The following is a 14,473-nucleotide window of genomic DNA, read 5'->3' on the forward strand; positions in this document are numbered from 1 at the left end:
AACCAGTTAACATCATTGGGGGGGTAAAATATGATGAATCGCCAGCCGAGGGTCATCGAAAGTGACATCTATGATCGACTTAAAAATTAGCAGCAATTTTTTTGCAGTGACAGAAAAGCAAAAGCTCAGGTATCGCCTCAGGACCCCTGTTCCTGGGTAGTCGTATTGACTAACTATCCTTTTTAACTGTCGTCCACTTAAACGATCCCCCCAAATCTGCCACAAATAAAACATAAAGGAATACATTTTTTTAAAAGACTGTTAAATCCATCGGGAATACAACTGTCTCTCCTTTTTAATGCCCTGCTATGTTTGACCTGCCTGTTTAGTTATTTCAAGTCTTTGGTGCGGATTTCGTTCAAAATGCAGGCGTCGCCGTTGGACAATCTACGCGCAGTCAGTGAGGGCAGGTCAGTGAGGCATAACTCCGTAAAAGACTGGTAAAAAATTTGATATGGAGAGCATGGGTTGGAAATAAAAAAAGTAGCGATAAAAATTGGTTAGGTTGCCCGAGTTGAGGGTGGGGGTGGGAGGAAACAACTTCTTAAAATGTCCGATTATGGTGCCAATTCCTGTACGAATTTCCAAGAACCTAAAAGAATGGTGCACCTCCAATTTTGCATTTGAATTGATTATATCACGTGGGATGACCCGTATGTGAGAGAAAATGTGCAAGAAGAATAGAAATAAGCCCGAAGAAAGGAATAAATTCGTACGAAAGACTATGGGATGAACAAATCAGACGCCCGTGGAGGCACGAGTGCTTGATGAAGAGGAATTCGACGAGAGAAAAGTCAAGAAGAAGAACCAATGGACTTATTAAAGTATAAATAGCTAGCGCCACAGGGAAGAAAAATATGAACGTCATATTGCGAAAAGAATTGATTGAAGGAGTCTACTTCAAACTAGCCGCGAGATTAACGAATGAGTGACCTTAGTGGTCTCAATGATAAACGATCGGACTCAAAGCACCACTCATTGCGTCATTAACGAGGTCGAAGGTTTCCCAAATCAATACGCTTCCCAAATGACCCCTTCATATTCACAAAGTTTGTCTAAAAAGTATCGGTTGCAATTTTTTCTGACAAGCGCGTTAAGTGCTGAATTCAGACCGTCGTGTAATGTGCGCATGATCACAGATATCGTATTGGTATTGATCAGATGACAGGGCACTCACCATTATCACCGAAAATTTGGCGATGCGAAAGATCTGCGCTAAACTCGTACTCCCGAAAGTGTTAGGACGGACGACCGAAAGAGCGGAGAGTTGAGTGTGTCCGCTTGCAAACACCTTCCGCAACTTCATCGCGACGATTCCCCAACCCCCTTACTGTCCCCACTTGTCACAAGCCGACTATATCCTGTCCCCAAAAGTTAGATCCTCCCTTCCTTAAACGAAAAAAACCATGGAACCCTTAAGTTAAGCCGCCAAAGAATCTTGCCCGTGTACCCTTGAGTGCCTTCCGGAATTTGCCCACGAGGGAACCCTCAAGTCGTGGAAAAGCCGCTGACTAAAGTTTGCCGACGCTCAAGGGATGTCGTTTGGAGAATTTTGAGGCATTTTACCAATATCTGAAATAAATCCATTTTTCTGGAATCTTTCCCGATAATTTAATGCAAACCATTTTTATATTTCTCGAAAACAATGCAATATTTTCTCGCTGGCTGGTTGCGATCGTATTTATCTGGGTAAACAACTCTTACGCCACATTTCCTGACCACTTTGAATTGTCTTGAAAAATGTTCTTGAATCAACCGATTTATTTCTTAATTGATTCGAAAATAATTGATAGATGCTCCGCGAAATTTCACATTTTTACGAAATTCATGTGATTCGGTAAAACCTCTTTGGGAATTTTATATTTTACAAGATTGAAACCTTATCAGTATTTTTGGGCCCAGAGAAGTTAAACGAGGATAAACAAATTCCCCAAACGATGAGTGGCTTGGGCTTCACGACAATATGTTGGCAATAACACTGAATATGGAAATTTTCCATCGAATGGTTTCGCAAATTTGGTGGAGGTGCTAACCGAGAAAATCAATGAAAGGAGAAAATGAAAGCACTAGCGAGCGAGCGGGGAGACAGACGCCAGCGTCTCGCAATCCAGCCAACGGGAATTTCGCTGCTGTGTTGTTCTCAAGGCATGCAGGCGCCTTCTTGACCGGAGATCCATTTTGCGGCATGAGGTAAGGTCTTCAGGTGGGCTCACTATTAAAGACGGATATAAAATCAAAGTTTTCTACGATGGGGTAAAAGTTTCAAATCTGGAATAGGGTTTTAATCCTATTTAAGATCAGTTTAAAATGCCATCCATGTTCACTTGAACTGTTCCTAATTCTGAATTGTAGCGAATATGGATGAATTTTGATTGTATTGAACGCGTGTTGATATTTTATTTCAATTTTTCAATATGTGTATACCCCACGATATATCATAATCATCAGTATTTTAGGCCTACGATTGGTTTGCTGCAGCCCAAGGGAACCGCTTAGGGCCTCCTGGCCCTGAAACTTCCGCCCTCCGAGATTTTAGGCATTCTCTTTTTCAAGTTTCATTCAAATGAACTGATTCATCTGGATACATGCGTTCATTTATTTGCTTCATAATACTCCGCGATTCGTTCCTCCTGCTGGGATCGCGTTCAGGGGTGCCCGTTTTGTCGCCCTGGCATAGCAGAGAGATTGAAACGTTGCCTGCTTTGAAAGCACGCTAAATGTGCTGTAAGTGCGGTGTAAGTTGCTCTTTTCCCTTTTCTGCGAGACCTCCGAACAGACATGTCCAAATATTAATCCCAGCACCGCATTACATTGGCGAGGAGGGCTACGGTTGGAAGTTATGGAAAATCGACACTCGAACTGATCGAGGGATTGAAGTGCCCGGTCGATAAACCGGTTTTCCCTCGAACAACCCGTGAAGATCGCTGCAGCCAACATAACGTGGCATCCATGTATTCGATGGTTCCTGGCTCAAATCTGTGGAAGTTGATGTTCATTAATTGAAGAACACAATGTAAAAGCAATGGAAAAATACATTGTGCTCTTCATTTAATAACGTGGCATATCAATTAATAATTGATCCGATGCTTGATGACCTAACACCGCTGCCTCACTTCGTCGTGGTGACTTACGGGTGAGACTTAGATGCACTTCCTTCTTCAGTTCTTCCCCCTTATACAGTTCAAAAACAACCTGTGCTCTTCATTTACATTCCTCACTTACTTATTTCGTTTATGACATGACTCTTAATATTATTTATATTCAATAATAATATTCTTTCTTCTGACATGCCCCTCGCATTCCCATTACCCCCCGATAATCCCTCCATCATTATTTTCTGAATAATCTTTGAATCTCACCAACAGCAAGACCCTTGACCCTTGGTGAAGACCCACCATCTTAAATATTTTGCTATCCCTCTTCCTCTCTGTCCAGCTTATTGTTTACTTGTTTCTCCGTTCTACTTTCGCCTCCAGAGCCCATGATTTCTTTCAATGTTTTCTTCCAAGACTAGGTTACCGAGCCGCGGGAACTCCGGTCGAAAATCTTCGCTATTCTTTCTTTACGTCTTGAGTCCTTTCAAGTGCCTATGATTCTTCTGCTACCATTTAGCTACTTAGTTCCGAATTCCATGAATGGATGTAAACCATTTGATATTCCTACTCATAGAAGCTAGAATTGAATAATAGTAGAATAGCTCTTGGAAACTCACAAAATATTGCCATATGGTCATTTAAAATATTTATAAAATATTTATAAAGTGTGACATCTATGTCAGAAAAGCAAAAAAAAGGGCCAAATAATGCGTGGACAGCGCCTATTTGAATTAAAGCGCTAATCCGGTCTTTTCCCGAAGTTAAAATATATTCAGATGTGGAGGCGAGAAGTAACAAAAATAAAATTTTAAACACTTCAAATCTGTTTTTGGTCTGTTCAAAAACAGATTTCAGCATTAATCCCATGCCTAATTCCCGGCACCGATAAAAATGGACGTCAGTCGGGAAGCTTAGAAAGAACGAATGTTTCAAAGAGGAGTTCTTTGGACTTCGAGATTTGGTTCCTGGTGCGGTTTTTGCGCGGAATCATAATAATAAAAAATGGTCCCCCTCCCCTTTCCACGAAATGCGATACACGATATGAGGAGCGAAATCTTCAATGAAATCGGAAAATAATGTACAGAAATAACATTTTGTGAACAAAATTCCATGCCGCCCTTACACTCTGTTTGATGCAAAGTAATTTCCGATTTCCGTCAGTGGGCATCCACCGGCGTGACCGGAATCGGAGAGAGGTCAAAAGTTTCGTTGCGTTGCCGCTCATTGGCTGGCATGCGCGCGGGCGCCATATTGCTTTTGATCGCAGCGTGCGCAGAACGTAAAATAGATTTGAAATGTTCTAGGGAGACCATTGTTGGAAAGTGCGAGGAACGAATGCCAACCTTAATAGTTACTTTACGGACCCGTTGCTCGTGAAACACGTTAGTTGGCTCGAGGGGACTTTTTTGGGGTCAGAGTTTGGTTTCGTGCTCCGCCGTGGTCGGAAATGAATTCGGCAGAAAATCGTCCACACCTCCGCGTTACCTCCGTGGCGCGTGGGTGTATCCTCTGGCGGGCAGGGACGACCTCGGACTGACCTCGGGACGGCAGCACGGCTGACTCACCCGCATCAGACCTCCCTCATCATTTGATTGGCGGGTCCTCGCGAAGAGCTCGCTCCAGGCGCGCCTACCACAAGGGACGGGTCGCGCGCCAATATATGTGCCCTCGTCTATTGTCGGTGGGATGACCAGGATCAAGCGGAGGTCAGCCTTCGGGGCGGGGGGGGGGAGGAAGACGGAGAAGGGGTGGTCCCGCACGACCCCACCCCGCCGCTGACCCCTTGGGAGAGAGGGTCTCTTCGGAGAGGAACCCGTCGAGGCGTCGGCTAGCAGAGCCGACTCACTTCGGGGCTAATGCCGCGGAGGACGGCATATGTTTCAATGGAATGATCTGCCGAATGACGATTCGATTGGGGAATGGGCGCGCATGCGTCACTGTCGATTTGCGGAGCATTTCGCCTTCGGGAGAGTTGAGATCATTCTCCCAGATGGAGAGAGAGAGAGGCACGACGGAAGACGCAATGGTTGACCATGGAGATGGCAAATATGTTTACAATGGCGAAGGGAATGGTGATTCATGAGCTCCTCGATGAGTAGCGCCCTCTGTGCGGGATCGGAGGGGGGGAGGGGTCGAGGTTGCCTGCGCCAAATGTGGGCCGCTCCGCTCGTGGATTCGAGAAGGAAGGGAATGAGGGATGGCGCCTTGAAAAGGGCTTCGGTCGCTCGCCAAGGGAACGGGGTACATCAAATGCGTCGCCAGGGATCGAGGCAGCAGCTGGCCCTCGCTTTGGCCTCGAGACACCTGTCGGCGATCACTGGCGTGCCGACTTGGGGAGGTGAAACCGTTCGATTGCGTCACTCCGCATCGTGCGCGTTTGAGTTGTTGCGTGCATTGTTTGAGAGTGCACGAGGTGAGTGCCAAAATGAATCTGTGCATCGCGGAACACGTGATCCAACATCTGCTCGCTCAAATAGGTCAGCTATCATAAGCTAAATATTAACGATTTTTCCGGAATAATTCTCCGAAATTCTTCGAATGAAATTATTTATTTTCATCCTGTAGGTATCGCGTAAGTTAGATTACTTAAGATTTTGAGAAAAATTTAATTAAAATTAATTCTTCCATTAGTTTTTTATCTTAATAATTTCAAGCTTTATAAAATTGTGGTGCATTATGCTAAAAATAGAAAAAGTGAAATTTAGTTGTTGGGTATTGTTAAAAGAGCTTCATCTTGTTGAGAAATTTGATTCACTTTTTTTAACTATGCATTCTTAAGCTTAGTTTTCCTCCTTTCTCGACTCGGTTTTTTTGTTCCTTGCAGTTACTTGATCGGAAGTGCTGCCCACTCATTAGTGATTTAAAACGGGTCAGGGCTCGGCGGGGATGGGCGCACGAAAAATATCTCTGAGATCAAGGGACATTCAGCCTTGGAGTCCGCTGCCTCACCCTTAGGTACTGTCAACGGAAGACGCACCGCAATCGTGTGCGTTGGTTTTGAAACTACGCACCCGTAACTTATGCCGGCAGTAGCATGGAGTTGCTTGCTGAAATGAATGCGGTAAAAACCAGATGGGATACTTTTTCTACGAAGAACTTAACTTGTGGTTGCATAGCAGTATTTTACAGAACTTATTCTTTAAGTTATTAGTTTCGAAAGACAGGATTTTGTTTCTCTCTCCTTCCGAAAATTATCACAGAGTATTGGCCTATTTTTGGGGCGAAGGTCAATACAAAATTTACATAGATGTGTATTTAGAAATCTAATTTGAAGTTTCAAAAAGTAGATGACAAGTTGATAAATGCCATTAGGAAAGGCTAGTACTATTAAAAAATATACCTAATGATGAAATGATCAAGCGAAAGTATTTCCAGACAATTTAATTTACTAACCAAGGATTCGACATTATCTGCTATTTTCATGTTGCCTAGCTTCATTAATTCACTATGATTAAATATGATTAATGAGCGCTATATGAATTAAAAGTTTAAAAGCGGCTTGTTTTTATCCATTCGTTAAGATGGAAATGAAACTGTTCATCAAGTAACTCCCGAGAGCCTATAAACAAATTTCAAGTTCTTAGAGAGGAAAAAATGAAAAAATATACAAAATTAATTTTTTCAGCTGAATTTTAATGAAACAATGTTTTTCACCATTCTATTTTTTATTTCCTTTATTTTGTAAATTACAAACAACATATCATCGCAAATATCACATTTCTTAAATGACTATTTTTTAATTAGAAAACCTAATCATCAAGAAAAGAGGGAAAACATTTCCCACTCTCAGTCTCCGTTTCCTGCGACTTCTCTGGACTAATTCTTTCCGCGGACGGAACAAAGACTACCGAAGGAAGGGCGACAACGTGTTGGCAACGTGATGATGACCTCTCTTGCGTCATCCCTTCGAACAAATGGGGACTTTTGGGGAAGAAAAACCGCCAGTTGTGGCGTCATCGCGAACCGCCAAGCGGATTGGTTTTCCGCTTCGTCCCGATCCGTGCCACGTACCCTCGGCCCGCATGCCCCCCTCCTCTTTGCCTGCCCTTCAAAGTGCCTCACTTGGAGCTGTGGCTACGCATTTTATTTTCATTATTCTTCGGTGGCACCGCGTTTCCTCTTCAACCCCAATTCCCTCTTCCCTGACGCTCCTCCCATTCGAGTCTTCGGGAACCGTCTTCCCTCAACCGTCTTGAAGAAAGATTGAATTTTCCTGCTGCGTTCTACTTTCTCAAATCATCATCTCCATCGTCAAACGGCTGCTACGAAACAAACTGCAAACCATACGTGCACAATAAATCCACCCAACGGTGAAAATAGCTTATGATAAGGGTAATTACGAGGATAGAGGGCTCAAAAAACGACATAAGCAAGGCTATTTGTGAAGGCAGAAAAAATGATTACTCAAAACGAAATGTAAAACAACAGTTTTACGAGCCGATGCCCTAACCGTAGGCCCGCGGCTGTTTCTGGCGGATGAATGTTTGCTGTTTCGAATGTTCTGCTTATCCTTTACTTTATCTCCTCTTCCTTTCTTTACTCTATATCTTTAATAACTTATTTAAAAAAAACCATAAACCCAGTAATCAGAGTTAGCGGTAGAGTTCACCCGGTACTATGCCCTATACGGCGAGTGAAATTCACACATAAGGGTAGGGGGGGGAGTTTATTTCCCTGTGTCGGTTGTGGTTTCCCAGGAAGACCTGGTACCCCAAAAAATCACATAGCTTGGGTGGAGCTGCAGGTACCCAGAGTGCCTTACCCGAGAATTGAACCCGAGCCCCTCCAGTCGGCAGTCCAACGTCCTACCCCCTGGACTTCCGCGACCCACAGTAACTTTTTAACCGGTTAAAGTAGGTTCTTGGATGGACTCAGCTACTAAATTAATATTTCGTGACTCCTAAAAAAACACAAAATCCAGTATCCTACTCTACATCAGGTCCCTCTTCATCTCTGAGTACGTCCTTCCTCCCTTTATCCCGCCTAACTATCCTATCCTGTTCCTTCCCTCTTCTCGTTTGCCTTCCATTCTCCCTTCAATTACAGTCTTCAATATCCCACTGCTGGTCAATACCCCCTTCATCGACTTTTCCTGCCTCCATAGGATTGCTCCCAACAAACCCCTCTCATCGCCCACCATACCAAGTACTTCCTCATTTGTTTTCTTCTCTGTCCATTGCACCTTCTCCATTCTTCTCCACACCAAAATTTCAAAAGCCTCCAGTCTACGTCTATCCTCCTGCTTCAATGACCACGTTTCCGCGTCGCACATAACTACGGTCCATATTAAAGTTTTTACGAGTCTCTTCTTAATATCCTTACTCAACGGCCCTGTCATCAGCTCCCTCCTCCTTGTGAAAGCCTCTTTGCCTAGCGCAATTCTCCTCCTTATGTACCTACAACTTTGACCGTGTTGGTCCAAAACACTATCGCATCCTTTCGCATCCAATCGCATAACCTTTGTTTTATTAATTTTGATTCTCGTCCCATTCCGGTCGCACTGAATTTCCAATTCACTAAGCAATGCTTGCAACCCCGTGGCTGCCTGACAAACTAAACCTTGGTCATCAGCAAACCTAACTGATTTTACGAATTCCGCGCCCACTTTCATTCCTACCTCCAGTTCTTCCCATGCCTCTTTCATCATTTCCTCTGCATACAGGTTGAACAGCAACGGTGATAATGGGCAACCCTGCCTTACACCCCTTCCTAACACTGCCCATCCGGACTCCCCGCTCCCCACTCGCACCTGAGCAGTCTGAGACAGGTACAGGTTGCGGATAAGCCTCCTTTCCCTCCAATCTATTCCTTTATTCTGCAATATACTCATTAGTTTTTCCCAATTCACTCTATCAAACACTTCTTCGAAATCTACGAAACAGGCAAATAATTCCTGGTTGTATTCTATACTCCTCTCGATTAATAATAAAGATGACTGTATAATATATAGAAAAATAAAAGACAACAGGGATAGTGATATCTTACAGGATGATCTAAACAGAGTATCGGAATGGATTACTAATAATAAAATGGGTGTCAACACAAAAAAGTGTAAACTAATAACATTTTGTGGGAAAAGGAGAATGGAAAATAGAGAATATAACTTGCTACGTGAATATCTAGTAAGAAGTGAGAAATGTAAATATTTAGGTGTCTATCTCACAGCTAACTTAGAATAGGGACATCATATACAGGTGTAGATATCCTGTAGATAAGGTGGCAGGTAAGGCTTGTAAAACTCTGCACTGGGTCATGAGGAACCTTAGGGGGAGCAACAAATCCACCAAAGAATTAGCATACACTTCAGTTGTAAGACCAATAATGGAGTACGCAACAGCAATATGGTACCCTATGGTAAAGGTGCATATAAAAAAGCTTGAGAAAGTACAGAGAAAGGCACCTAGGTACACTCTAGGAAGACATAACAGGACAGATAGAGTGACAGAAATGCTAGAGTCACTACGATGGACACCGCTCCGACTCAGAAGGAAGCTGAATGGGCTATGTGGGATGTTCAAGATAGTTAATAAAGAGAAGGGGTGGGAGGAGCTCTCAGAAAGAATAGACAAACCTAATTACATTGGGCGGAAGGACCATCAGTTCAAAATAAAACATAGAGGACACAAAACAAACATAAAAAAACTCCTTCCTCAATCGTGGAATAAAAGAATGGAATGAGTTACCTGAGGATATCTTTAAGTCCTTCCCTTTTTCATAAAATAAATTCAAAACGAGGTGTATGCTCTCTTTAAAATAATTAACTGTAACGTGTGAGTGAGAAATGTACGTGATAAACACGTATGTACTTCCTTGTATGTTTTAATGTGTAATGAATGGATTAAGTGGTTTATGACTCGTAATCAAGAACATTACCACCAGGCTATCGCCTACTTGTAATGCTGGTTGTTAAATAAAAAAAAATAATAATAAATAATCTCATTACTGCTATGGCATCACGTGTACCTCTCCCCTTCCTAAATCCAAACTGATCATCCCCTAAGTAATCATTTACCCTACTCTATATCCTTTTGTTTATGATCCTGAGAACAACTTTAGCTGCGTGGGATATCAAACTTGTCGTCCTGTAGTCCTTACATGATGTAGCCTTTAACCTTTTCGGAATAGGAGCTAAAACTGATCTCGCAGTCTTCCGGTCAGATTCCTTCCACATAAATATTACGAATCACCCCATATAGCCTCATCCTCCCACATTTGCCTAAACATTTCAATAATTCTGCGGGAATGTTATCCACCCCCACGGCCTTATGTAGTTTCATCTCCCTTAATGTCCTTTCTATCTCATCGTCTAGTATGCCTGGACCTAAGCTATCTTCCTCTACGTCATATTCTTTTTCAATGTCTAACTTTGTTGGTCTAAGCTCTTTACTATACAGTTCTTCTATATACTCCTTCCATCTCTCTTAGATCCTTCCTGCGTCAACTATTACCTTACCCGCCTATTCTCTAACTGTTAGCATAGATCGTCCTTTCTTATTTCTCGATAACGATTTAATTTAGCTGAGCAGCGCACCGATTTCACCCTTCCTCTGCAAACTTTCCATATCCTCGCACTGCATTTTCCACCATGCTTCCCTTGCCCTCTTTGTTACCCGCCTCAATTTATTGTTTAATTCTTTGTACTTCATTTTGCCTAACTTTGTGTTTACATTCTTCCATTTTCTCCTCTCATCCATCTTTGTAATCATCTCATTCGTGATCCATGGTTTACTAGTCCTTTTTGCGTTAACGGTTCCGATAGTTTCTTTTGCGGCTTTAGATAACCCTTTCCGGATGCTTTCCCATTTTTCTTCGATAGTTCTTAGCTCTTTACCATCCTCCTAGATTTCCTCCACCGCTTGTTTGTATTCCATCCATTTCAATCCAATTAGTGCTTCTTCATTCCATTTTCTAACTCGCCGCCCCTGCCTTACCTTAACAACTAAATTGTGGTCAGAGTCCGCATCCGCTTCCGGGAGGCTCTGGGAATTTATCACACTGTTCCTAACCCTGCGTCTTACCAGAATGTAATCTAGCTGATACCTTTCTGAGTCACCTGGCATTTTCCATGTATACCTGCGTCTTTTGTGGTGTTTAAACCAAGTGTTGGTGATGACTAACCCCTGTCTCCTGCAGAACTCAACTGCTTTCTCCCCGCGCTCAATCCTCGTGCCTAAGCTGTAGTCCCCCACCTCATCACCATCTCTTCGTTTGCCTACCATCGCATTCCACACCTCCATCACTACTTTTATCGTACTTTTGCAAGCCTCGCTTGCCAGGTAGTCCGACTGAAATCTCTCCGGTGGGCCGATGGCATTTGGATTTGCTTGTCGAAGCCATGCATTTGCCTTGTCGCAATCGGAGAGAGCAATGATGTTCGAATTCGCGAAGATATGAACTATCGCAAACACCTCCTAGTTCATGATACAGTGTAAGGCTGATGGAGGGGGGGGGGGTTTAGCTCGGGGAAGGAAATTGCAAGTTTTTCGACGGATAAGTAGGGGGAGTTTTGTGGGGGGAGGTGAGACGAAGTAGCGGATATGGACCTTATCGGTACGTCACACTCGGACGATGGCGGAAACCCAGCCTCCACCCGAGTGATCGCCTTGTTGACTGTGATGGATGATGGCGGTGGCATCGCAATGGATTTAATGAAATCGGGGGAAGAGTCGTGAGTCCTGCTAATCAGTCCTCATTCTCCTTCTTCATCTCTCTTTCTCCGCCCCCTCCTCCCCTTCCCTTCGCGGTTCTTCTCCCTTTCCTCCCGTCTCCGAATCCGGGATTTCTCCTCGCATTAATTAATGTCGTCGGGTTGATGAAAGAGTTTGCTGGATTTATTCAGCGTCGGCCATGCCATTGCACGTAACCAAGACGAACAGGAAGACGCGCTGGAAGATTTCTGGAAGCGACACAGCAGAGACTACTCTTTACGCGATTGATTTGAATCGACAACATTGTTTTGCTTTTTATATCTCATCACATCTGGGGAATTCACTGCCAAACCCTGTTGCTAAGCAATACATTAAGCATTACAGAGGAAACGGTCAACGATATACAATTTGTTGTCTCAGGCGTAACTTTGTGGAATTTGCATAACATATTGAAATGTAATGAAATAATTGACTTTGTAATTCCACACAATTCCGCAAAAGTGTGTGGAATTACAAAGTCAATTATTTCATTACATTTCAATAGGTCAACGATATGCTCAGGATGGACCCTGGCACGAGGCACCGCTGTATTTGTAGGTCACAGCTAACACGAAGCATTATATTCTTAAACCTCATGGTTCATAATAACAACTCTCTCCATCACATTCTTGGGAATCACTCGCATTGCCCTCCTCAGCATCTCCAGAATCCATTTTTCGTGCTCTCTTCCAATTTCCCCAAACAACCTCCTCCCTTCCCCTTTTGCCGTGTCTACAAATTCGCATTTGGTTTTTCATTCCGTCCATTAAATTTTAGGACCATAAAAAGATATACTCTACATTAAATTTTTCACTATTCCCTAATTTATATCCTTACCTAGGGTGCCTGTAGCTAAATATGGTGTCTGATTGGAAGATGGAAAACAGTATATTATATTTAAATGTTACGAGGCTCGAAGCAATAAAGCTATTATGAATGACTTCCTATGTAACTTTTCACTACCGACAGTTTTAATATCATTTAAGGTTCCCATAAAAAATACCCTTCTTTTCCCTTCTTAAAAAACCTTTCTGAGGAGTAATCAAAACAAAACAATGGCGAAAATAAACTAAATTAATGCCTCAAAAAGAATAAATATTTTGTAAATGGGTTTTGGCTCATATATGCATATATTAAACTTAACTCAGACTCTATCATTATGCATTTAACATCAGTCTCTTCGTACTTGCTTTATGCCTCCATACACATATGTGTGCAATTCACATGCTCTATGATCAATGAGCGAGTTTTTATAAGGCGATCACTAAGAAAGAGAGTTGCATGTGAAAGCTAAGAGACAAGAACGTTCTATGCGTTCTATGGCCGATGAAATGTGTCACGGATTACCTCATTTGTACTCCATTTGAATAATATCTGCCTACGTAGCACTAAAACTTCTGATAATTGATTTGATCAATGTTCTACCCTAGGAGCGTGCATTAAGCATGTTATAATATAACATTAGTAATAACGCGTGCTAGTTACAATGCGGGGAAAATAAATAAAAATTTAGGAGACCAATTTCAAATTATTTAGCCTTAAGGGGGAGTTAAATTAATATTAACTGGACAGGAAAAGTATAGATATTTCTTCCGCTGAGTTCTTCTGGATCTCCATGGAAGTGCAAACCGAAGTGTATTCTAAATTTGAGGTTCGCTCGCGTGAATTTCAGGATCCACGACTGATCTGAAGTCAGAATTGTTCCCATTATTAACATCGAGTGTAGAGAAAAACAGTAAAGCAATGTCCTCGCGTGATTTCTTTATTTTTTCCTAAATTTGTAAGAGTACATTACCATTTGATTGGAATAAATTACCGCTAAACCTGAACAAGTAATATCAGTTAAGAATAGTGGGGAAGCTGGCGATTAAATGACGCAATCTCAACTCTTGTGGATTGTCGAAGCCTAAAAATGGAGCACTGAACTTGTTGAGTGAAATAATCAATTTTTTATCAAATCCCCCATGGCTAAAAAGTAAATGCGAAAATAATATAGACATGAATGAACACAGTGGTAGGATTTGCGTATTTATTTCCATCACAAATTAGCCAGATAGAAACATGTTTATCAGGTCGCCAGATTCAGTTTATAAAATGTGGTGGTTACTATACTTCAGGAAAATTTATCTTAAAGTATTTTGGGAAAAATGTTTTCACTAATATACGGTAGTTTGTTGATGATCAAAAAATGATTCTCGAATATGGTCAATAAATGTTTATGAAAAAGTAATTCTTCAGTTGAGCAAAATCTTTCCTTTTTTCATTCTGAAAATTTTTCCAAAAATTCTTCTAATATTATTTAATAGATTCGCAAAATCAGATAATGTATGCGTGTGAATGTTGTCCATGTAGGCATGCATACAGTATTTTTAATCACTCTTCTAGCAAATTTATGGGGGAAAAATGAAATAGTAAAAACCATAAATCGTATCGTGAGTCAAGAAATCGAGGCTTGAATTACATCGGCGGGATTAAAGATAAATGACTTGGGGATTCCCCGTCTTTATCGCAATTGAGACGACTCATTATGATGTCTTTCGTCGCATCAGTCGTGAGTACCCGGAAGTTTTGACGACATTTTTAAAAGGTGGCGAAATGGAATAGCGAATGCCCTCCCAGTGTCCGTCGCGGCCTGTTTTTTTCCTTTTTTCTTTGCCGAGCACCGCCCTGCTATTAGTCGCACGTGCCACC

The 14,473-nt window shown here is 42.2% G+C and overlaps 1 protein-coding gene across 1 annotated transcript in view; it reads right to left on the reverse strand.

Moving 5' to 3' along the window:
• The window catches only part of LOC139696906 (uncharacterized), a 121,478-nt gene that overhangs the window by 38,957 nt on the left and 68,048 nt on the right, over nucleotides 1-14,473 (reverse strand). The window lies entirely within an intron of this gene.

Source organism: Hetaerina americana, unplaced genomic scaffold (genome assembly GCF_022747635.1).
Source record: "Hetaerina americana unplaced genomic scaffold, ioHetAmer1.1.p SCAF_7, whole genome shotgun sequence".
NCBI classification, from domain to species: Eukaryota; Metazoa; Arthropoda; class Insecta; order Odonata; family Calopterygidae; genus Hetaerina; species Hetaerina americana.